At 38.1% G+C, this 23,334-nt stretch overlaps 1 long non-coding RNA gene across 1 annotated transcript in view; it reads left to right on the top strand.

Moving 5' to 3' along the window:
* Positions 1-23,334, top strand: part of LOC109489041 — a 270,483-nt gene that overhangs the window by 174,681 nt on the left and 72,468 nt on the right. The window contains exon 4 of the long non-coding RNA XR_004623979.1: positions 13,316-13,439. This is a non-coding gene — a long non-coding RNA (uncharacterized LOC109489041). The remainder of the gene's footprint in view (positions 1-13,315; positions 13,440-23,334) is intronic.

Genomic DNA, 23,334 nt, shown 5'->3' with positions numbered 1-23,334 from the left:
GGAAAGACAATTGAAGATTAATGACATCATTGTCTAGTTTAAAGGTAACGGAGAAGCAAAGTTGTTTACATAAAAATGGGCATTTTTAAGGGAAGAAAAACATTAAGCAGTAATAAAAGCAGAGTTGCATCTGTTCTGTATTTTTCCCTTTGAATGTGTTCTCCCCACCAGTTTCAACAAAGAAGGGCAACTTTTCAAGTATGTTTGTCTCTCCCCCCCCACAACCCCAATGGGACTTTAACTGGCAACATGGAGATACTAACAAAGAGGAAAACAACAATAACAACAAAAACCAGGGCTTTAAAAAAGTGAGTAAAAACCAGAGATGATTGCTTAAGTGGTCTGTCTTGGAAAGTCTGGCTTCTGATAATAAGAAGAAAAGCTCCCCTAAACCTTGTTGAGTTTCACATGCTCATTTAGAGCAATTCATAGGAGGGGAAAGTAGATAATTGGGCTGTTTAACATACAACTTAAATTTGGTAGTTACTGATGTGGTAATAACATATGATCTAGAATTTTTTTTTTCCAGTAAACCTTTCAAAATTGTTTCATTTCAAATGGTAGAGGACCTTCATTTCTCCATCTTACCTGGGCACAATAAACACCGAAAAACAATACTGGGTCTGTGATCATGGTTTTCGCTTCCCCGCTCTGCTTCTGTATGCTTTTGATCAAGCCTCTACTCCCATGGGTCTCTTTCTGGTTCTAGAAGTTGTGTCACAGAAACCTGTTTTATCAGCAGGGGTGGACTGCTGGAGACTTTCAGACTGGGATTGCAGGAAGCCAGAGACTGTTCTGATCTCCCTCCAATGGAGTTGGGGCGGGGGGCATGACTTATTCTCCCCCAAAAGTCCTCCACCCTCGTTAGTCAGGAAACCAGAGTGGCGTGTCTCCCTCTGACACGACAAGCTTCATCTCTCTGATTCCAGACACACTCTGGGAAAATCTTCACAGAGTTGTTGTAGGGATGACCTGAGGTTATATGGTGAGAACAATCTTTGAAATTACACATTTGGTTATTTCCCAGATGGGCTCTGATCCTCCCAAGGATCAAGAGTAGAAAGAGTCTGGCAGTTAAAAATAAACAAAAGCAGAAAAAAGTCTTTGATTGCCCAGAGACAAGAAGTGAACCAGGAACTAAACAAAAGAATTCGGATTCACATCTTTCGTTTTACTCTTAGGATCGGATGACCTGGGTGGCTTTTTAGGGAAAGCATGGGTGCAACAGACTTCTGCGTCCCAGAATTGGTGTGGGTTTAGGCAGGTATTCCCATTCTAGCCAACACCCATCTTTACTTCATGGGTTTCAAGGTTCTAGTCCTGCTTCAACGCAAGAATCACAGACACCTGGAAAAATGATTTTATTCCTTCCATGAACCAGAAACATCTATGATTTTCTGTGTTTCTTTGCTACCGATAAAGCAGTGGCTCATGTTAACAAGATTGAGATTGAGTCTTTGTAAAAGCAATTTTGTCCTTGTAGTGCCGGTCAGAGGCTAGATCGGTCCCATGCCAACTTTCTGAAGCATGGTACCTTGCAGCCTTTGATGTATCCTCTTTCACCATGGGGGCTTATGGGAAACATTCTGGAATCTGTTTGTGTTATTTTGCAAGCAAGGGGGAAAGGGGAGGGAGAGGGAAGGTTAAAGTTGCAAATAAATGAGTAAATGACTAGCTTGTCAGGTGTGATTTTGATTTCTGCCAGTTTGGCTGATGTCTCAACTTTTGAAAACACTCGGTGGAAACTTTTTTTTTTAATCAGTCATGAGAAATGAAAGAAGAGGAAATGGTTATCTACAAAGTGTAAAGCACATTTTCCTTGGTGCTGAATTTTAGTCTGGAATGAATTTTTATGACCACATTATAAACCTCTGAAAATAGAGTTTAGTGGAAGTGCCGAAACTGCCTTAAATATATTTTACTGGCAAATGTGCTCCTGGAATGATTTTTGTAAAGGTAAAGATATTAATTTTATGCAATCCATATGTATGCATGTTTTAAAACATTTGAAGGGTTACTTATTTTCAGCATAACTAGCACATAATCAAAGATGGAACAGAATGATGTGAAGAGTTTTTCAAGAAGAAATTACACATGCTGTCTGTCAAAGGTCCTGCATAATTCATTTTATTCTAATACTGTGGTGCATTTAGCTCCTTACAATGTAAGCACTGGGGAAGATAGATCAGTCTGGTATGATTCCAGAATTTCCTCCTTAGAGACCAGTACCCATTTCATTTCTGATGAGAGCATTCAATCAAAATGTGAAAAAAAAAAAAGTCTCTTTTCCCATCAGGGTGTATGTGGTTCTAAATCTAACGATTGATTTGAGAATTCGGAAACAACAAAAATGGATTTTTCCACTATCATCCGCATTGAGTGATATTTGAAAGAATAATAAAAAGTTATGATCTGTATACGCGATATTTTAACACAGGACCCTGCAGACAAATTCTGAGAATCAAGTTTAATTAAATTTTGAAGGAAAACTGTATCTCCCATAATAGACATCAGATTTTCCTCCATTTTAAGGTAGTTGAGACTAATTTGGCCATGTTGCTATGGGGAAAAAACTTCAAGCTTTTGCAAGTTCTCTTGCTGCCAAGGCAAGAAATGCCAACTGAGAAAATGTACAGGCCTGAAGTAAATCATAAGCAATTTTTGTAGGAACTTTGAAAGCGAATGTTGATTTTGGCTATTTCTGAACTTAGATGCAAAAGTGAAGAAGGAAGGAAAAAGAAAAAAAAAAGAAATCCACTATTTAGGTAGATTACAGGCAGAGTGTTTAAGTGGAAACTTATTGGAGAAATAAAAATGGACTCTTTTTGATAGAAGTCTCCTGTAGACAATGGTCTCAGTAACTGAACCCTCATCATGTGTACCATACTTTGTTTTGTATTTGTTTTGGGCATTGTCCTGGAGGAGAGAAGAGGACTTAGTGGGTTATGTTGAAGGAGAGGTGAGTTATCTTAGGTGTCTCAAGGTAGAAGCTGGGGAGCTATGAAAATGAACTTACTCAAGTTCATGAAATGAGTTCAAGTATTACTGAAAATAGGATTTATTCTGGGTGGATCTGAGGAGGAAGCATGAATACCAGTGGTTCTAGGTAAGCCAGGTGGATTTTGCCTCAAAACAAGCAAGAACTATTTAATAGGTAGAGCTCTTTGAAGCTGGAAAATGTCACCTCATGAACTAGTGTGTTTGTTTTCTGTCCCTGGAGGCTGGAAAGAGAAGCTGAGGGACTTAGTAAAAATTAATGAATCCTGTGGAGTGCTAAATTGAATGCTACCTTGAAGTCTTTCTGACTGTGATGACCTAGGTGTCTATGAGGTGACTGTGTTTCCAGAACCCCTCCTTACTGGGGGGGGGTATGTTAGTAGGATATGTCAACACAGATCTATCCTGTTTTATTTCCTGTGTTAAGTGCTTGAACCTTGTACAGAGCTGAACAGGTCCTTGGAATATAAGAATGTAGGCATTTCATCTCTCACAGAAAAACACTCAAGGAAATCTAAAGTATCCTTGTACCTCGGCTTCTACTCTCCTCTTCTTTGGGAGAAAAGAGAACATTAAGGCAAGACAAAATGGTGGAAAAGACATATTGCAGCTTACAATAAGGGATAGTTGACTCCTAGGAATATCTGGGTCACTAGTTCTTACTGTTTTAGTTACGGCTTAATTAAGGTTCTAGATGTCAAGCCTGCCTGTTGTAAACTTGAAGCTTTGTAAATTTTCAACTTTGCTTTGACCTAGGGTGCTCCCTGGTGCTTGGGCAATGAGTTTCCAGAAACAGTTTGTCCCCTTGATGAGCAGGACTGGTAGGAGAATTTCATGTGATAATGAAGATAATGGCTTATCAGAGCCACTTTATACATTCTATTTCTGTTGTTATAAAGGTTATTATTACTTAGCTCCAGAAGCTATAAGCAAATATCTCCCCTTTACAGTTTGAACTTTTTTTTCTTCCATTGATCTATAAATTCCTACCACTTGAGCGTTCTCTGAAAGGATATATAGATAGGTTTGTTGATCATAGGTATCCAAATTCGAGTCTTTACTGTATTGTCTTTGGAATGTGTCTTTGCCTTTGGCGCAGTTTGCAGATGTGAGCTTTCTCTAAGACCCTTAGACCCAAGATTCATCACTTCTGTGAGTTTTTGAATCTGTATCTCTCTCGTCAAAAAAGTTACGTTAGTCTTATCAGTTGATAGTAAGGCAATTCATGTTGATACAGTGTCTGAGATGTTACTTTAGGCAGTAAAACCATTTTAAACTTCCTTTATTCCTTTTCATTGTGTGAATAAGAGTGGCCCTGTAGTTGGGGGAGAAGAACACACATTCACAAGTGAATTTGAGTAAAACTTTGTGGTTTCCACTATTTCTTTTTAGTTCTAAAAAGTGAGTATCAGGTCAGTTATATAATTCTGAGTTACACTGACACAGAAACTTGACAGTGACAAGTCTTATGAAGATTATATTATTTGAATTTCTTGAAACAACTGGCTTTTTTTTTTTTTGAAAATTATGTTAGTTAACTATTAAAGCCAATAGCTTTATTTTGGTCATCTTGTTTATACTGAACTAGGAAATATTTTTCTTTTTTCTTTATTGAGGTAAAATTAGTATATGACATTATGTAAGTTTCAGGTGTATCAACACTGTAATTCAGTATGTGTATACACGGCAAAGTGATCACCACCATAAGTGTAGTTACCATCCGTTACCATACAGTTGAGAACCATCACCATCGCCAGTTGAGTATCATCATTTAAAACATGTTGGTGCGGGGTCCTCCTCTATACCAATTGCATCAAGATCTCTGGAGATGGAGCCCCAGGCATTAGTATTAATTTTTCTAGGTGATTCTCACAAAAAAGTATCAAGGTTCATTGCACTATGTTATTGGATGCACCATATGTAAAGCCAAATATCTAATTGTAGAATAAAGAGTATTTGATTTAACGTGAAGTTAGCCAGAAATAGCTGATCTCTAATTTAGGTCAGTACAAGAGATAAAGAAGAACGAGCAAGCAGAGTGATTTCTTGGTTTCCCCTTCTTCCTGGGATGTATACCTTTAGAAATGAGTCCCACTGGTGACTCTCCTGAACTGAACATAATCCCGTAAACCAGAATGTTCCAAGAAATAAGATCAACACTCTTGGAATTAGTAATATATTGGGTTGATTTGTGACTTGGGCCAAGAGAAGATGCTTCCTATGAAGTATAATTCTCCTGAATATTATAAAATATCGACCTAAAACTATTTGTTAATATGTAATGAGAAGGGATCCCCAGGAAGGTGACACCTTCTCTCAAGCCATTCAGTTTTTGTCCCATAACTTGGTCCCGTAATAATCAAAAGGAATTGTAGTATGACAGTGTTGGTTTATTCAAAAGGAACGATTTCATGAGAAGAGATGTGATCCTAATACTGACAGCCAGAAAGGGGTATATTTGCTATATACTGTAAGATAATAAAGAATTTATCATAACCAACTATGATATCAGTAGTGAAGCAGTCCCTATTGGAAATAAAGCTGACAGTGTATGGTAGTGTGACTGATCCGTAGACTACTTCATTGGTATCTGACACATGTCCCTGTGTCAGAGTTGTGATATTCTTTCATAAGTTAGAATGTTACCTTGTTGTGTTGCCTGCTTTGGTGTGCCCCCCTGCTATCCACTCCCCCAAATAATAGGGCTTGCTACTAGACATGGGTAATGAGGAGTAGGGATTTTGTGGTTTGAAGCAGGCTCCCTGTGGAATTTCTTTGAACTACAGAAACCCTGCTACTTGCTGTCTTTCTTGTTTTTACCAGTTAAGCACAAACGCTGCCTTTCAATGCAACTACATGTTCAAAGCAAAACATAAAATTGTGTTAGTTTAAAGGACTCATTAATTTCCTTTGTACTCCAAATCCTCTGCATTAGCAAATGCAATATGCTGATTCTATATTCAAACTTATTCCATTTTGGCTGCTATTAACTTCAAAGGAAATCGGAAAAAAGAGTGTAAGAGTATTAAATTCCTGTGTTGAAAAATTAATATATTACTGACAACTGACCCACTTTTCAGTTCCTCTATTTTATGAAATTTTAAAGTTTTTCTATTTGTAAGACAGATCCGTGCTTAAACTTGTACCAGGATCTTGCTCCCTTTAAGATGAGACCTCCTGTCCTATCAAGTCAGTGTTGTTCTGGAAATGCTTGTGGCACGATTGTTTTAATATCACCCTCAGCATCTGATTGCCGTCCTGGGTGTGTGTGTGTGTGTGTGTGTGTATTAAGCATAAAGGTATTTGCTATCTAAAATGATAACTGGAAACAATAGTTTAAGAAAAAGGACTTTGTTTTATATTGCTGCTCTTAAAAATTACCCATTACTTTAAATACTTTGTTAGCATTTACCTTATTGGGAACTGTCAAATATTGAGACTGAACTAATATTATTTAAAAATTATATCGAGGCTGAATTAATATAATTTAAATGTTAATAACATACAAGTATAAATATATGTTTGATGCGCGATTATCTCTTAGTGATGGAATTAACCAGATTATCAGTTTAGAAAAACAAATCCAAATCGTTGGCCCCAAATTAGTACAAGTCTAATGAATACATTTTAACGAATTTTCCCTATGATGATGAACTACGTTTGGTCTTTTACAGTGACAAATGTGAAGCAGAATGAAAGGAAATGCAGTTGCTAGGTGATATCAATAATTCATTCATTTGATACTAAGCAGAAAGTTTAAATCCCAAGATGAGATGACAGTTTCAAGAGTATCTATATCTAACATCAAGAAGACGTCAATTTCTTAGGATGTCTTTCTTCTGTATGAATGTAAAATGAATACCTTTTCTATAGAACGAGTTTTAAAAATCTGTTTTCGGGGCACCTGGGTGGTACAGTGGTTAAGTGTCTGCCTTGGGCTCAGGGCGTGATCCCGGCGTTATGGGATCGAGCCCCACATCAGGCTCTTCCGCTATGAGCCTGCTTCTTCCTCTCCCACTCCCCCTGCTTGTGTTCCCTCTCTCGCTGGCTGTCTCTATCTCTGTCGAATAAATAAAATCTTTAAAAAAAAAAATCTGTTTTCTAGTTTTCTCTTATAATTTATCATTTTACTTCTACATTTGTATAAACAAACAAACCAAAAACATAGCCAGGCAAAAACTCAAATAATCCCAACAGTTTTTCTGTCATTTCTCATGTTGCTCCCAGCAGAGTTGAAGCTCATGATTGTGTTTTCAGAATCATTTCACTTGAAAATTGGTCCATCCTTCCTAACTCCAGTGTCTAGACGATTACTTTTGGTGTGTGTGTGTGTGTGTGTGTGTGTGTGTGTGGGTGCTAGTGGTGAAAATGCTATAAAATTTGAAAGGTTTTTCTCCTTAAAAACAATGGAGACTAAAACAAAAGACAAAAAACAACAACAATGGAGATTGCGCTGAGGGTTCAGAAGGCTGGTGAAGACCCTGTGTGTCACATCTTCTATTGGGATTCAGGGACAGTGCTCTTGAGAGCTCTGTCTGCATTAGTAACTGGTCTGTCTTACCCTTCAATTAGTGAGTAGAATCAACTTAAATTTTTACATTAGATCTCAGTAGTATTTCTACTTTCTCTTGCCCTGTTACTTCCTGAATAGGTATCACCTGTGAAGTTAGGCATGTTGGCTCTTTCCCTTCTCTTTATGTTGCTTTATCATGACTTTTTGCTTTCTGTCAACTTAAAACACCTCTAGCCCCCCAAAAGTGTGTGACCCTGAAGAAATTAAAGCATTCCTGAAGTGCTTAACGAAGCAGACATTCAAATATGGTAGAGATATAGCAAACGTGAACCCTGGTCTGGTGACCTGAAAAATAGTAGGGGTCACGTGGAAACCTCATGCTGAGTTAATGGCATAGTGACTAATTACCTCCAAGAGATGATTTTCACGTAGAAATGACTGCCCTGAGTTGCCAGACTTGCTAATTTTTCAAGAGATGCCCACGTGCTGGTATTTTATGTAAAATCTCCCAACATTTATCTTTTAACTTAATTTTTAAAAATTCAGGTTAAAAAACTTTCTGTGGGTAGAATTTGGCTTGGAACATGTAAACTTCCTCTAGAAACCGAGAAATGTTCATTAGTGGACTATTCTCATATTTGTTAGAATACATAGTGAAGGGACACCTCGGTGGCTCAGTTGGTGCTCCCTGCTCAGCGGGGAGTCTGCTTCTCCCTCTGCCTCTCATGCTCCTTGTTCTCTCTCTCTCTTTCAAATAAATAAATAAAAATCTTAAAAAAAATACATAGTGAAGCCTGGAATCTCTATAATTTTTTCCCCCTCCGTAGAGCATGAGTATACCTTGGAAGTAGTAGGACTAGTCTTGCCGTGATCCGAGGTGGTCCATGACCATATTCTTACCAGCTGTGTGAATCTAGTCAAATTCTTTCTTTAAATTCTCTTACCTTCAGTTTGTTTATGCACACAAGACTAAGGATGTAGCTAGGTAACAGATAATCCATCAGCACCATGGAGTTTCTTGCATTTAAATACTTGTTTTTATTTTTGTTTTGTGTTTTTATTGTTTCCTTTGAGTAAAACCACAGAATCAAGAGCTTTCTTTGTACGTGACAGCACACTTGTTAAGAATTGATTTGCAGACTTCTAAGTATCTTTTCTGTTGGAATCTGAGGACAACCCCTCTGAGAGGTACTGATGTTAGCAGTTCAAACTCAAGTTAGGCTCACATTTTCATTGTATCACATTATATTGTAGATATTGACTTTTTAACTTCTCTATCTCCAGCAAGATGAGCAATGATTTATGATCTCCAGTTTTCCAGTTGTGTTTTAGAGGTAGGGACAATGATGGGGACATAGGAATTCAGGAGCTTTTAAAGCGGTCGCCATTACCAGATTATCCTGTTTCCAGTGGTTTCTTCCAAATTCTTATTTGTCTCTTAGTAATACTTCAGTCTGATCATAATCGTTGAGAACAGCTGGATTTAACGTTGGAGCAGATTTCCCTGAACAGATTTTTCAAAACAGTAGTAATTCAGTTAGTGCCTGGGAGTTAGAAAGCCATCACCCTCATCAGAATTTCCTAAGATATTTGAATTCTTTTTTAAAAAATATTAGAAAGTGTGTTATCATCACCTCCCTCTTGAAAGGATTCTCCCATCTCCCCACTCCCACAGTCATTCTTGCTTCTCCTGAATCTTTCTCTGGGATTTTGGTCATTTGTATTCCTTTTATTCTGCCATTTCCTGGTTTCTTGTCGTGTTAATAATTCGTGGAAAAGTGAAACAAAGGCTTGCTCTCAATTTTAAATCAGTCTTAAGAGACTCAAATTCTCTGTAGGGAACTCAGCTCAGGGCACACTACTATGCCACATTGTCATGCCCAGAGCTTGCATAAATGTAACAGGTGAAACTAGCATCAGCACCAAGTAACAAAGGCCAACAGAGGCTAGCTTACCTGGATTCCAACAGAAGACAAAGAGAAGGCTGGTTGCTCAGTTTCATGTCTACCATCAAGGTGGTGAAGGGAGGAGAGATCATCTCCTCACTTTCTCAATTCAAAGAAGCAGTGATAGATATGATTAGGTACAATCTCAGAGCACTGACTAGCTGACAAAAGGATCAGAAACTTGACTTTCTTTTCCTTCTCTTCCATCAGAAGAGTCTGTGAGTAAGAGCGAGGTTGGAGTTAGGAACACCAGTCAGTTTATTAGCCCAAGTAGAAGGTGATGATGCGGGAGATTAAGGCAGCATGAAATAGGGCTAAATCGATGCCAAGGAATGGAGAAATAGCTAGAGGTAAACTCTGCTTCAATATGTGGAGAAAAATGAGTTAAAGCAGATTATCTAGGATGCCTTGTGAGTTTCTAACTTCAGAGACAGGGCTGCTGGTTATGACAGTCCTGAAATAGTGAATACTCTATGGGAGTTCTAAAGGTTTGGTGGGGAAAGAATGAGTTACATTATAACGTATTGAATATGAGATATCTGTGATGCTACATCCAGGTAGAAGCAGCCAGAAAAAGGTGTAATATACAGATTTAAATCTCAGAAAAGAGGTTTAGGAGAATATATACTATGGAATTGCCAAAAGAGGGTAGGAAATTGAGGCCATGCCCAGTGTATGCGTGGAAAACGTTGCATTCCGAGGATGACACACCTTAGAGGAGTTGATAAGAGGGAAGAGGGCCTGTAGGGAACCCAAGCAGTAGCCCCTGGGATGGAAAAATAATCACGAGAGTGCTGTCTCAGCCACAAAGGAGAGCATTTTACAGTGAAGATAGTGGTTTATGATTATGAGAAAGAAAGAACTGGAAACTCAACAGAATTAAGAGAGATTTTTCATTTTCCTTATTTACTTGATGTGTGAGTGTTTTAAGATGGGAGCAACGTGCATGTGTTTACAGGGTGTGGGGATGGGAGGCAAGGGAGACAGAAGAGAGGGAAAGCATGAAGTTATAGGAGAGGAAAGAATAGCCGAGAGCAAGTGTCACAGGATGACTGAGCAGAGGTGGAATGACCCATCCTGAAGCATAGCAGGCACTGGCAAGAGGGGGTTGGCAAGAGTGGGGACGATGACCTGTGTCGGTACAGGGGAAAGAATCGGGGGCCTCGATTTCTTGATATGTAGAAAAGAGTGTTTGCTGATTGGCTGGGCTCAAGGAGATTCATGACGACTTGAAATGAGCATTCTGGGAAAAGGGAGAAGCTACAGAATGTGGTCATTTAAAAAGAATGGTGAGTGATCCTCAGGAGGGAAGGAGTATTTCTCTTATTTCATTTTAAAATTAAAGGAGGTGATAAGGAGAAAAAAGACGTGAGGAGCCCATCGGTCTTAAAGAGCTGGTGCAGGATGAAGTGCTCACTATCAGTGCTTAGACCATGGGCTTGCAGAAACCTGGAGCTCCCAGTCACTGTGTGTCCAGGGTCCTGAATGTCTCTAGGGAGATACAGATCAGTCCTAGGACTCTGTTTAGTATGGTGATTTCCTGCTGAGTTCCAACTGCTTTGAGCCTTGGGTGCAGTTTGAAAAGCTCATGACCAATAAAGAAAGGCCTTCAACAAGCAAAGAAATGGGAAAACCATTTATATCAACAAATTGGTAACATTGCCCTCTAACATATCCATTAAGTAATTAGGCACAATTTCAATGCAAGGAATTTATCTCAGTGTCTTTGCTCACTTGGAACCGATGAAAGTGCTTTTATTCTGTTTGCTTATAACTTCAGCAAGTCACCTTTGTTCTGGGGACTTCACCACATCTTTCTGGCTCACTCGTCTGTGGCTGAATTTAATGAGACCTACATCTTGCTGTGAAGTAGGTTGTGGAAATTATTGTAATGATTATTAAATCATTTCCCAAGTCCTTTTAATCTTTGAAATGTTTAATTTTCCAAATCCCAAGTCATCTGGTAAAATGAAAAGACTGCACAAGCAGCACAGCTCCCCTACCTTGGCCTAAAGTGCAGATTTTCCCTCCCATCTCCTTGATATTTACCAACATCCATTATGGAAATTAAAAAGCAGCAGTAACCCACGTCATGAGGCTCTTGCTATTTGTATGGAGATATGAGTTTGAAAGTTGAGAAAGGAAATCAACACAACACATCAAGGTTGTCAAGGCAAAAATGGTGAGATGATGTATAAGGAAAATATTTGAAAGTCTGCAATTTTATTTGGAAATTCATATGTAAGGAAAAAAATACATTTTTTCAGAATCCTGAAGATACTTATTTTTGAGTATTTTACTGACAGCTGGGGGTTGTTGTTGGAAGTTATTTTGGAAACTTATAGCCTGTCAATTATAGCTGAGATGCCCCTAACTGCACTTTGTACACAAAGTCCCTGTTGACCTTTGTTGTCTCGATGTAATTATTATTAGTTTCTTCCTTTTGCTTTGGTTTAAAAAGTGATTTTTATGGTCCCCCTACTTAGGTATAGAGACAATGTTATATTTGACCTAGGATAGCAAATGATAAAGTAAATTGTACTTGTGAATGTGGAAAATCTATTCAGTTTTTCTGGAAGGACCTATTTGTTGTGAAGTGACCCTGATACACACCCTTGCTCTCTTAGAAATGGTGTGAATGCCTGCATTTATGCAACTTCTCAAAATAGAGGAAAATATGAATGCCATTGCAGCTCATTGCCAAATTTATATTTTACTTTAAATGTAAGAGCTTGAAAACATTGTCAAAAGCAGATCTCGAAAACGCTACATGTTTCCTTCCATAAGTAATGCTAAGTGAGGAATGATTCATTCCTGCCTGTAAAGTTGCGAAAAATAAATATTTGAGGATATGACAGTCATCTTTGAAACAGGCTGCTTTTGAGAAATTCATTAGATTCTTTTATCACTTTTACTTAGAGAATATTGAAATTGCTTCTGAAATCATCAATGTGTACTAGCAAAGGCAGGGGAAACATGTTATGTGGGTATGAAACCAAAGTGCAATTAAGGTGTGGGACCATATACATAATTTAATAATTTTTTTTTTGGCTTTCAAGAACTTCAGTCATTGCCATGTCAGTCCCGAAGGATTAGAAAAATACAAATGCAAAAATCTTATTATAAGAAGTTTGCCAATTACAGCTCTCTTTGAGCAGCGAGACTAAACTGATGGGGAATAAGCAGAAACCAAATTTATTCTTCTCTGCCACTCCCGGTTAAAACCTAACCCTAAGCAAATAACCTTCTTTTGCTAAATAATCCTTTTCTTGCCCCTGGGTGAATTCAGGTGTTTCACAAGGTATTTATGAACTTTATTAGATATGAATTCTCCACTTCCTCTTAGAATCAAAAATGGTTTTATTCGGGTGTTGATGTCCCTGACAGAATTTCAGTCTTGGGTGGGCTTTAGAAAAGGGACAAGGTGATAGTTTTTTGTCTGTTTCTTCCTTTTTTTCTTCCCTGAACTTCTCTGCAGGGAGAGGGATTTAGAGGGAAGAGGAGTAAGCTTAGGTGGCAGTCACATTTATAATCTGGCCTTGGTTTTCTCTTAGCTTGTAACAGGTATAAGGTCATGGGATATTCAGTCAGGGTTTTCTAAACCATTTCTGCTATGGAACTCTTGACTGTAGGTACCTTGGGGCAGGCAATACATCAGGTTCTGTCTTCCAAGTCTTTCAAATTGGCCACTGATGTCTGATCCCTTGGCTTATATGTGTGAACTCTGCACAGATTTTCTTTGTTGGGATCTCTTTACCTCTTTGGGCAATCTTATTGGGTAATGTCCCCTTTAAGATAGATGTAGGCCGGTCTCTCTCCTGAGCCACGCCAAAACTCATACGTTCTTTCTTTTCCACAGGAGGAAGGGCAGCAGCCTACCAGTGCAGCTCTGATTCTCTTTGCCACCTGAAGACAAAACTTCAGTAAGCACGTTATCTCCAGGTATGAGGAAGAACCCCTGGCTTCCCTCGATGTTGTGCACGGTAAGGAAATTAACATAGCATACATTTTTTCCCATCCTGTCAGCTCTCTCTCATTTATGTGTTCTGGGATTGGAACACCAAAAATGCTGTTAAAATGTATTTTGTAATCTCTCAGCATGCCCTATATAGCTGGTCTAGCACCTCCTTCTGGAATAGACGTTGGCAAACTTTGGCCTCCTGGCCAAACCTGTCTTGGTATTAATTTTTTGAATGACTGGTGCTCTGAGAATGACTTTTATAACTTTAAATAGTTGGGAAAAGAATCAAAAGAGGAAGACTATTCTGTGACATGTGAAAGTCAGGAGAAATCCAAATTTTGGTGTCTATGAAGTTTTATTAGAAAACAACCTTAGCCATTTATTTGCATGTTATTTACGCTGCTTTCCATATTCAGTGGTGCACGGGAGTGATTAAACCTGATGAACTGAAAAGTTGAATATTTACTATCTAGTAGTTTTCAGAAAGGGTTTGTTGACCCCTGCTTTAGAATGCGGTATACTTGCCATCTGTTTTATTGTTTTTGACTATCGAGTTTCAGATGAAAGAGTAAAAGTTCCATTTTAACATCCTGTTACTCTTCATATGAAAACTGTCAAAATATTATTACTCTCTTAATTTACAATCCTTGAATCTTACCATTATCCATCTAGATAGAGATTTTCAAGAAGACAGACAAAAAGCTATGCTTTCTCATCAGGAAAGTTCTGGGCTGGAAATGTGTATAACAGACTTACAGAATTATTCGTAACAGATTGCATTTAACTTGGGTGGCAATCTAAAGCTTAGGATCAAAGCTTAAGTTACTCTGAGCCTCAAAATGTTGGTGGCCTGTTGGCAATGCCTACTGGAATGAGTACGCTAGGTCTGCTTGCTCAGTTTCAGTCGGGTTTGACTTCTTCTTCAGGTTATAAAAGGGTAGAAATTTATGACCATGATGTCTCAGCGGTTTAGATTTGAGTATGTGATCTATGTAAAGAAACAAAACAAAAATCACAAAATGATAACAGATGAAAGGAAATGTTAATTTGGAGTGTCATAGGATGGGTAGAAATTACTAGCAGCACTACTGCCATGTCATTCCACAAAATAATTTAAATGATTGTTCCCAGAATTTGAAATTTGACATAACTGGCTATTAACTATATGAAAACTCTGTAATTTAGGCCAAAGATGGGACTGTAACTCTGCTCTGGCCTGCATGGACTACTTGATGATTTCAGAGTATATCCGTCATTTCACATTCTTTGTGTATTTGCCCAGAAGCTTTCCTTAGACCAGAAGCACGTTGGCTACCCTTCTGCCTGTTAAAATCCTTCCTGGTCTTTAAGACTGAACTCAATTTTATCTCTGCTGTGATGTTAATTGTGCCCTTTCTTTTTCTCTCATAGCACTTTATTGTTGCTTCTCTTGTTTCAAAGTTATATTTTGATTTTCTGTAGTTAATTTGCAGTGTGTATCTCTTGCTCTTGTTTCTGAGGGCAGGAACCATATATTAAGTGCTTTGTCTTCACCACACCACAATACTGGTAATTAGTAGGTTTCACAACAACTAGCTATAGGAAAAAAAAAAAAAGAAAAGAAAAGAAAAGAAAAAGCAGACTTGGAGCACCTGGGTAGCTTAGTGGGTTGTGTGACCGACTTTTGATTTTGGTTCTGGTCTTGGTCTTGGGGTCATGGGATCAAGCCCCATGTCAGGCTCTGCATTCAGTGTGGAGTCTACTTGAGATTCTCTCTCTCCCTCTCCCTCTTCCCCTCCCCTCACTTGCTCACACTGGTGCGTGCATGCTCTCTCTCTCTCAAATAAATACATAAAATCTTAAAAAAAGAAATAAAGGCAGACTTTTAAGCTTAAGCACTTTAAGTTTAATAAAATTTAAGCATAAGTCAAGAAAGTGACTATTTGTATATGTGTCTATGCAAAGTAATGGTGGTGTTCCTTTTCTGTTTTTTTCTGGAAAAACCACTTTTGCAATGTGCAGTTAGCTACTATGTGTACTACGTTACTGTGCAATGAAAAACTTACTACCCGGTGGATGATCTCTCTCATTATTTATCTATTTTTAATTTTGGAAGGTAAATCTGAGGGAGAATCTTGAAGAGCTTGGGGGATAAAAAAACAAAAACAAAAACAAAAACAAAACCCAAGAGTCTTCTGTATATATCTATATGAGTAGAACTGAGTCAGAAAGTCCAGACACCATTCATACAGGTAAACATGTAGTGTTTTCAGATGATATGGTGTTTCTAGAAACAATGATCTGACTACCTACTTTCAGTGGGGTTTGAGTTGTTGATGGTTGGTTTGGCTAAGTAAGCTTTGCTAGAGCATTGTTTTGCAAGACATTGTAGAATTTCCTTTATGGAGTCCTTTCAAGATTTAAATATTTACAGTTCTACTCAGGATAGTTAGAGGCCCAGAGTCCTGCACAAAAAAGTAAATTTGGCTATGTAGATGGTAATTGAGTTCCATTTAGCCAGTGCTTACAATCTGACTTGATTTTATTCGTCATCTTTATTCCAAAAAAATGCCTCTATTAAAATGGTACCCAAATGTTATATAAGAACACTGGTCCTAAAAAAAGAGAATTTTTTAAAGAGATCGTCATAGCATTTTCTGACTAGGCATTTAAGCAATACATTGTTGACCGGTTGAATGCTAGTTGAGTAAGTAAAATGACAATAAAGTAGAGAAATAACAGCCTTGTGAAAGTTTATGATGTTTGCTCAAATCTCTTTATTGGTATCTATTCACATCAAATTACCCATATTTCCTTATTGTAGAAGTGCTACAGAAAGAAAAAAGGAAAAACGTAGGAAGCCTTATTATCTTCTTTTTATTGACTTCACATTGAATATGGTCATTATGCAGACTTATTTTGGAGTTTCTCCATCGCAGACTCCAAGAATAGCCAAATGACTTAATACAAATGTTCCCGAGGTATTATTAGTCATTGGTTTTGAAATTTTACTTTCAACACTGTTCTCTAGACAAGTCATTTAATTTTCATACTTAAATTTTTTCATTTTCTGAATGCTAGGACTACGACTGTTTTATGGGAATAAGTGAAAGTCCATCAAACTGTATTCAAAATAGATTTGAATTTTTTTCTAATGAAAGTGTGAAGGCTCTATTACATAGAGCATCATTTTATGTAATGGTAACATAATTTATTAGACTTGTTTCTTCCAGTGTGTAAATCATGTTGTTATTTGTCTCATCCCCTGCCATGATGTGCTTGGAGGAAAGTAGGCATTTTACTCAGCCTCTAGTCCTATTCACGTGTTTGTGGACAGTCTGGAAGACCTAACACCCAGTCATTTTGCTACATGTTAGTTTGTGCGTGAAAATGGCGTCTCTGAAACAGTGTATTTTGGAGAGGGATGCTTTGCCCCCTTTCTCTGAAGGGATGCAATGGGGGTGGGAAGAATCTGTGTGAGAAGTACACTTTCTTTGTCATGATGCAAAGGTTTAAGGTAGAAGGTGGAATGAAATAGGATGTAAATGTTATGATGTAAATAATGACATAAAATTTCCATAGATTACTTGAGGGGTTTTGTGTGCATGTGTGTGCGTGTGTGTGTTTTCTCAGGTTCCATTTTTGTCCCTTGACCTTTTCTCATTTCACGTTCCACATGAGCAATCCTTTGTTTTAGGGAAGCTTATCAGTACATAACCAGGGAACCGAGGTATCACATTGTGGGTTTGAATTCTAAAGCTGTGGTTCAGCTGTAAGACAGCAAGCTTGGAAGGCTGTGCATCCAAGCAGAACCACCTTCCCTCTCAGGAGAGCTGAAGATCCTCTGAATTTAGGAGAGGGAGGCAAGATGAGAAGGAACGGAAGAGTAAGACACTGAAAAAAGGCTCTTGGAAGGAGACTGTGGGAAACAGAGATCTTTACTCACAATTGCTGAGGGGATTTCTTCCTGCAGGTTCGCCACTCCGTGAGCACCCTTACTGAGACGCTTCCCTGGGGGGATGAAGAGGAAAGGAAAGGAAAGGTGAACAAACTGAGTCTACTCTGCAGGGTTCAAGTTCAGCATAAATTAGAAATGTTATATTTTACACTTCTAGATGGAGTGGGGCTTCCAGCTAGAGAGTAAATGCACTTTTTAAAAAGTGTAAGAAGTGAAATTCCTTGCTCCCCTCTTTAGGTTTCACATGCTATTAAGACTTAACTGTCTTAAAGAGTCTGTTTAAGAACAAATAGCAAAGGTGACTCGTCAGTATTTTCTTGCTTTTCTTGCCTGTCTTTTGAGTAACACCATGCTTCTGACTTTCTTCCACCGGCTTATTTAGCTGTCATATTGAACTGAACACGCAGCTCACACAATGGCCATCACTATCATGGCACCTTCCCCCGCATGTGTATACACATGCTATGCAGTGTCTTTCCATATGCTCTCCTTTTTTGGTAAGCAAAACGTGTGGACCTTTCTCAGGTACAATTCCCTTAGGGCACCATGAGGTCATCTCATAAACCCGGCAGGTTCAACTTGTGTTTTTCTGTTTGACATACATGAGGAGTCATGTATTTTCATGTCTGTCATAATAGCTCAGTAGGTTATGAATCTTAAGTTCAAGGGTAGGTATTTCAACCTTGATGTTGTCAATGTAGAATGTAATCTGGGGGGGAAATATTTCCACACTGGGTTTTGATCTCACATACCTCCACCCATGACCTCAAATCCTTTGCAAGTCATTTCTCATTATGGTACACATGGTGAACAATTACATACTGTGGAACAATTACTTGAGCATTTGCATTTTAATAGGAGATCTTTAAAAATGCTGTGTAATTTGTGGGGGAAAAAAGTTGATGTGATTGTATGTTAAAAAAAGACTGTTCAGTAGAGGGGAGCCACAGATTAAGTTAATGGCCTAATGATCAACTGATACAAGTAATGTGTAACATCTAAAAGTAATAAGGACATCCCTTTGAGTGTAACCTTTTTAAAATTTTGCATTCTTATTTAATAGTTCAGTTATATATCTTCAGACAGCATATCATTATATATTCAAAGTTAGATGGATGATATATACATCTGTGTGTATATTATATATAATTATCCATACAAATATGTACAACATATATACTATTATACAATGTCTATAAATATACATTCATATATATATCAAGGGCTATTGCTTACTGTTATTCCCTGAGTTCTCCATTTTCATCCATGGTGAGGTTTCTGTTTTGAATCACTCATTACATGGTTAGAAAGCTTTCTTAATTATTTTCTTAGATTCTTAAATAACCATCACATTTTCCTTTTTCCTAGACAGGTGAATGATATATTGGCCAAGTATGAAATTCTGAAGTTGCAGCTCCCTTTTTACGACTTGTAGATACATTTACACTCTCTTCTAGCCTCATGGACTGTAGAAGAATAGTCTAATATCAGTCTTTTAGCACCATTTTGGTATGTTGGGAGTGAAAGATGTGGACACATTAAGATCTAATAATAGAAGGCCAATCTCAAATACCCTCTGGGCGTGTGCACATCTCATGATACTCAATTTTTCCCAGTTCTCAGGATTTAAGGTTCTATGCCAGGGGCTCCAAGCCTGGTCTCGGGGAGCCTTTCTCAGAACCAACGCATCTCTTACGTTTCAGCAGCCATTAGACCTAGGCAAGGAAGATATATTGGAATTATTAATGGAGGAAAATGGAACTGCATATGATCGCCATTTTCATCCTCTGTTCTATTTTTTTTATCAACTCTGTCTTACAATTTTAGAGAGATCAAACTGTTTTACTTAGTCACTGCAAACTTAGACTTAATACTGAATGAATCCCTTCTGTCTTCAGTAAGTTAATCGTTAGGTAGAATCTAGTCTAGATTCACGCTGTTCTATTGGAATCTCCAACTACTTCTAACTTGGCTGTGGACATATAGGTGTAGCTTATACCTACTTCCACCTAAGCAGGTTGTAAGTCTCAAGTGAACACTTCTCAAAATAGGAAAATAATAATGCACTGAGGGTAAGAAGAAATTGAAGAGCAGATCTAAAAGGCCCTTAGAAGTAGTTTTCCTTTGAGTGGGCATGACGCTAATGGAGCAGATAATAAACTCTCTTTAGGTGCCAGAGAAGGGCTGTTTTCTACTTATCAGGTATTTTGAACCAGAGTAGTCCCCAGGCATACTGAAGAGCACACCATACTCGGCTGTTATATTGTCAGCACTAGAAATAAGACAGAGCCGCCCATACAGATGCACAGTGTTGTTTACACGGGCAAAGCAGCCATTACATTCCTGATTTTCCTTCTCTGTTTTATCAGATTAAGATACAGAAATAGGTGTGGAAGTTTTCTTCTCCAAGGGAAATGATTTTAGAACAACGAAATCAGGAATATGGTTTGTGGACATGCTCCTTAACACATTTTATTCAAATGCTGACTATCTGAAAAATGGGGAGCATGTGAGGGAGGAAACACCTCACACCCTTGGGATGCTCAAATACTAAATTCTATTGCTTCTCACTTTAGCGCTAGTGAGCACTGCTTTGTTTAGTATATTGACTCCAGATGTTGTGAAATACCCAGTTCTTTTAGGAGAGCTCAGATTTCCTGCACAAGGGCTCATGGTTACACTCTCTATGTAATACACATGTCCCGGCACCATAACTAATGGCTACAACATGTATATCTGAAACAGTACTTGCATTTTATTCCAAAGTAGGTACCACTCAAGCTGTTGGGGACTGAAAACCTCAATGATATAAAATTAGAGGTAGTATACTGAAATATTTGAACCACTACCCCCAGCCATATACACTGAATATACTCAGGGATGAATAATTCCATATATTCTCCCACTCATTTAATCCCGGTGAAAATCCTTTAAATGTTGGTATTACCTGTCACTTGCCTAAGATTACGCAACAGGTGCCAGAGCTGGGATGTGAGCCCAGTAACCCGATTCCAGAATCAGCACTCTTCACTACCTCATGAGCTTTGCAGCTTTCCTATAATTACCCTGCATCCCAGTTTTCTCAATACTGAAACAGGGATAGATATATTAAGGTTAATAAAACATCGAGCACCTGGTACATATTAAGCATTCAAGAAATAGCTATTGTTATTACAATAATTACTAAGTATATATTATGTACCTGGTATGAGGCTAAGCATCTTATTTAATATATATTAGAAGATATTAATTAAGGAATTACAGGAGTGCTCTGTGCTAGCAAGAAGTGTAAGGCAGCTTCGAAAAATATGATGAGGGCTTAATGTAATCTTTAGGTCTGGGAAAGTTTCCCTCTGGAGGTGACACTTCAGCTGTTTCTGTAAAGTCAACAGGAATTTGTAGACTGGAGAGGACCAGGGAGAAGAGTAATATATAACAATACTGTAGACTCGTTCTGGGTGTGGAAGATGAAGGGCTTCCTGGTTCAAGTTAAAGATTTATTCCGTGAGCAACTAAAGATAGTTATAGGATTTCAGCAGGAGAGTGACATGATCAGATTTGGATTTTTAAGAGCACTCTGGGTGCTGTGTAAAGAATGGCTAGAGCTGGACAAGAGTGGATATGTAGAGATCAATTAGGAGCCTATGTCGGTAGCTCGTATGAGAGAGAATAGTGCCGTGAATAAGGGTGGTGACAGTAGAGAAGGAGAGTCTTTCTTTGTAGGATTCAAGAACCATCTAGCTCTAGGGAAAAGAATGGATTCGCAAACTGCATCCTTATGTCCAGTTTTTTGTTTTGTTTTGTTTTTTTCCCCCCTCCTGCTTCCCAGCAAAATAGGACTCCAGTGTAGTTACTAATCCTGGTTTGTATTTATTCCTGGGTTATACCTGCCTCTATAGCTTCCAACCCATCTTCCCTGTTGTCTCCTTCTGCATTCCCTTTTGCAAACTCGGCTTTAAACATCCCCCCATTGTCATTACCCTACCCTTTACTTACTCTCACCTACCCACTATTCAAGGAGGTTCTGGTACTATTTTGAACAAGTATTTTATTTGATAAAAATTTAATTAGGGCGCCCGTGTGGCTCAGTTGGTGAAGCGTCTGCTTCGGCTCAGGTCATGATCCCAGGGTCCAGGGATTGAGCCCTCTGTCAGGCTCCCTGCTCATCAGGGAGTCTGCTTCTCCCTCTCCCTCTGACCTCTCCCTTCCTCTCCCCACTCATGCTCTCTCTCTCTCAAATGAATGAATACAAAAACTTTAAAAAATAATTTTTGGATAAAAAAATAAAACTTTTGAATGAGCACACACTGCATCGTAACATTAGAAAAAGGCCTTTTCAACAAAAAACAATTGTCCTTAGCCTTTTTGCGTAGAGAGAACTCAATAATCTGGTCCCATTCACTGACTGAAGAAGCATATGAGAGTATTCTACTCATTTCTACCAGTAATCACTTTTATAGGTTGAAGTCATATTCACAAGAGCCTTTTCTACTAGACTGATACCTTTACTCTTTCTCATTTATCATCAAAGGGTCAGTATGGTTTTAGTACAAGAGTACGCAATTAGGCCACACTTCAGGAAGATAACTTCCATTGGTAAGATGGATGATTTGGAGTGCAAAATAGTTTTGAAATATTAGACCAGAGAAATAAAGAGCAGAGAAATATTGTGGTAAACAGAAAAAAACTTAAACTCAAGGTTATGTAAATTTGTATTTGAATCTTGCCATGGTCATTTATTTGACAGATATATGAGTTTCTATCATCTATGATAAATAATGAGATGAGGTAGATTTGCAGACGTTGTCAAGGGCCACATTATTTTCAACCTTTGAGTCATGGTATGAAATTTAGCCTTTATTTGAAGTATGGTAGGATGACACTAGAAGGCTTTAACAGGGAAAAAGCATTATTTAAGCTCTCTAAAAGATGACTGCAGTGCTTAGAGTTAAAGATGATGGGTTGGTGGAAACCAGGACTGAAAAAGGAAAAACCCTTAGGAAACCTGATCTTCAATTAGATGTTCAATTAGAAGGTACTGTGCTAATAACCCCAAAAATGCAATCACATAAAGTAAACAAAGCAGAGCTCTTGTAACACTAAAATGTGATATTGGAATAGAATGCCAACTAAAAGGATTGGATAATTTAATGGAGAAAAGCTCCTGGGGGAATAGCACAAAAAAAAGTCAAAGGCATACAAAACAGGAGATAAAAGACAAGGAAATCAGAAGGCTGTTTTAGCTGGTCCAGTCTCAAATTATTGGCATTCTAAAAAGAGAAAATGGAGGAATAGAAATTTTCAAGGACCCAAATGTCTCGCAACTAAAGGATTGTTTTGAATTGTCAGACTTAAGGGATTTACCAAGTAACTAGCACAACAGATGAAAATGATACATACCAACACGTTACTGTAAAGTTTCAAAACACTTGAGACACATCTTCCAGAATTAACCAGAGTTTCATGCAAATTATGAGGATTTCAGTGGCTTCAGACTTCTTAGCAGCGATATGCAAACTAGAAGACAGTGGGATAATTCGTGAAAAATTCTGAGTGAAATGCTTTCCATTCTAGAATCTAGAATATTTTACTCTAAGTTTCCAATTAAGAATAAAGATAGATAAATAAATTTTTGGATATGCAAGCTGCTAAAATCTACCTCTCCTGCATTCTTTCTCAGAAAGTTACTAGTGGATATACTCCCTGAAAATGTGGAGTAAATCAAGAAAGAGAAAGCTTGGGGTCCATGACACAGAGCACAAGTAATAAAGAGTAACAATGAGAATCTCCCAGTTGATTATGAAAGGGGATGCCAGAATGCTATCTGTGTATGAGGTTTAAAGTCCAGCTGGTCCAGATAGAATAGGTGAAAAGAAATAAGTGGCAGAAATTTCTTAAAGAAGATACAATTGAGAAAATATGTGATGTATGTGATTGTATTGGAGAAAAATCTCACATCTGGGGGAGAGTGGTTGTTAAA

The sequence above is a fragment of the Ailuropoda melanoleuca genome, chromosome 3 (genome assembly GCF_002007445.2).
Source record: "Ailuropoda melanoleuca isolate Jingjing chromosome 3, ASM200744v2, whole genome shotgun sequence".
In the NCBI taxonomy this organism is placed as follows: domain Eukaryota; kingdom Metazoa; phylum Chordata; class Mammalia; order Carnivora; family Ursidae; genus Ailuropoda; species Ailuropoda melanoleuca.
This window is presented reverse-complemented; position numbering and strand designations above follow the sequence as displayed.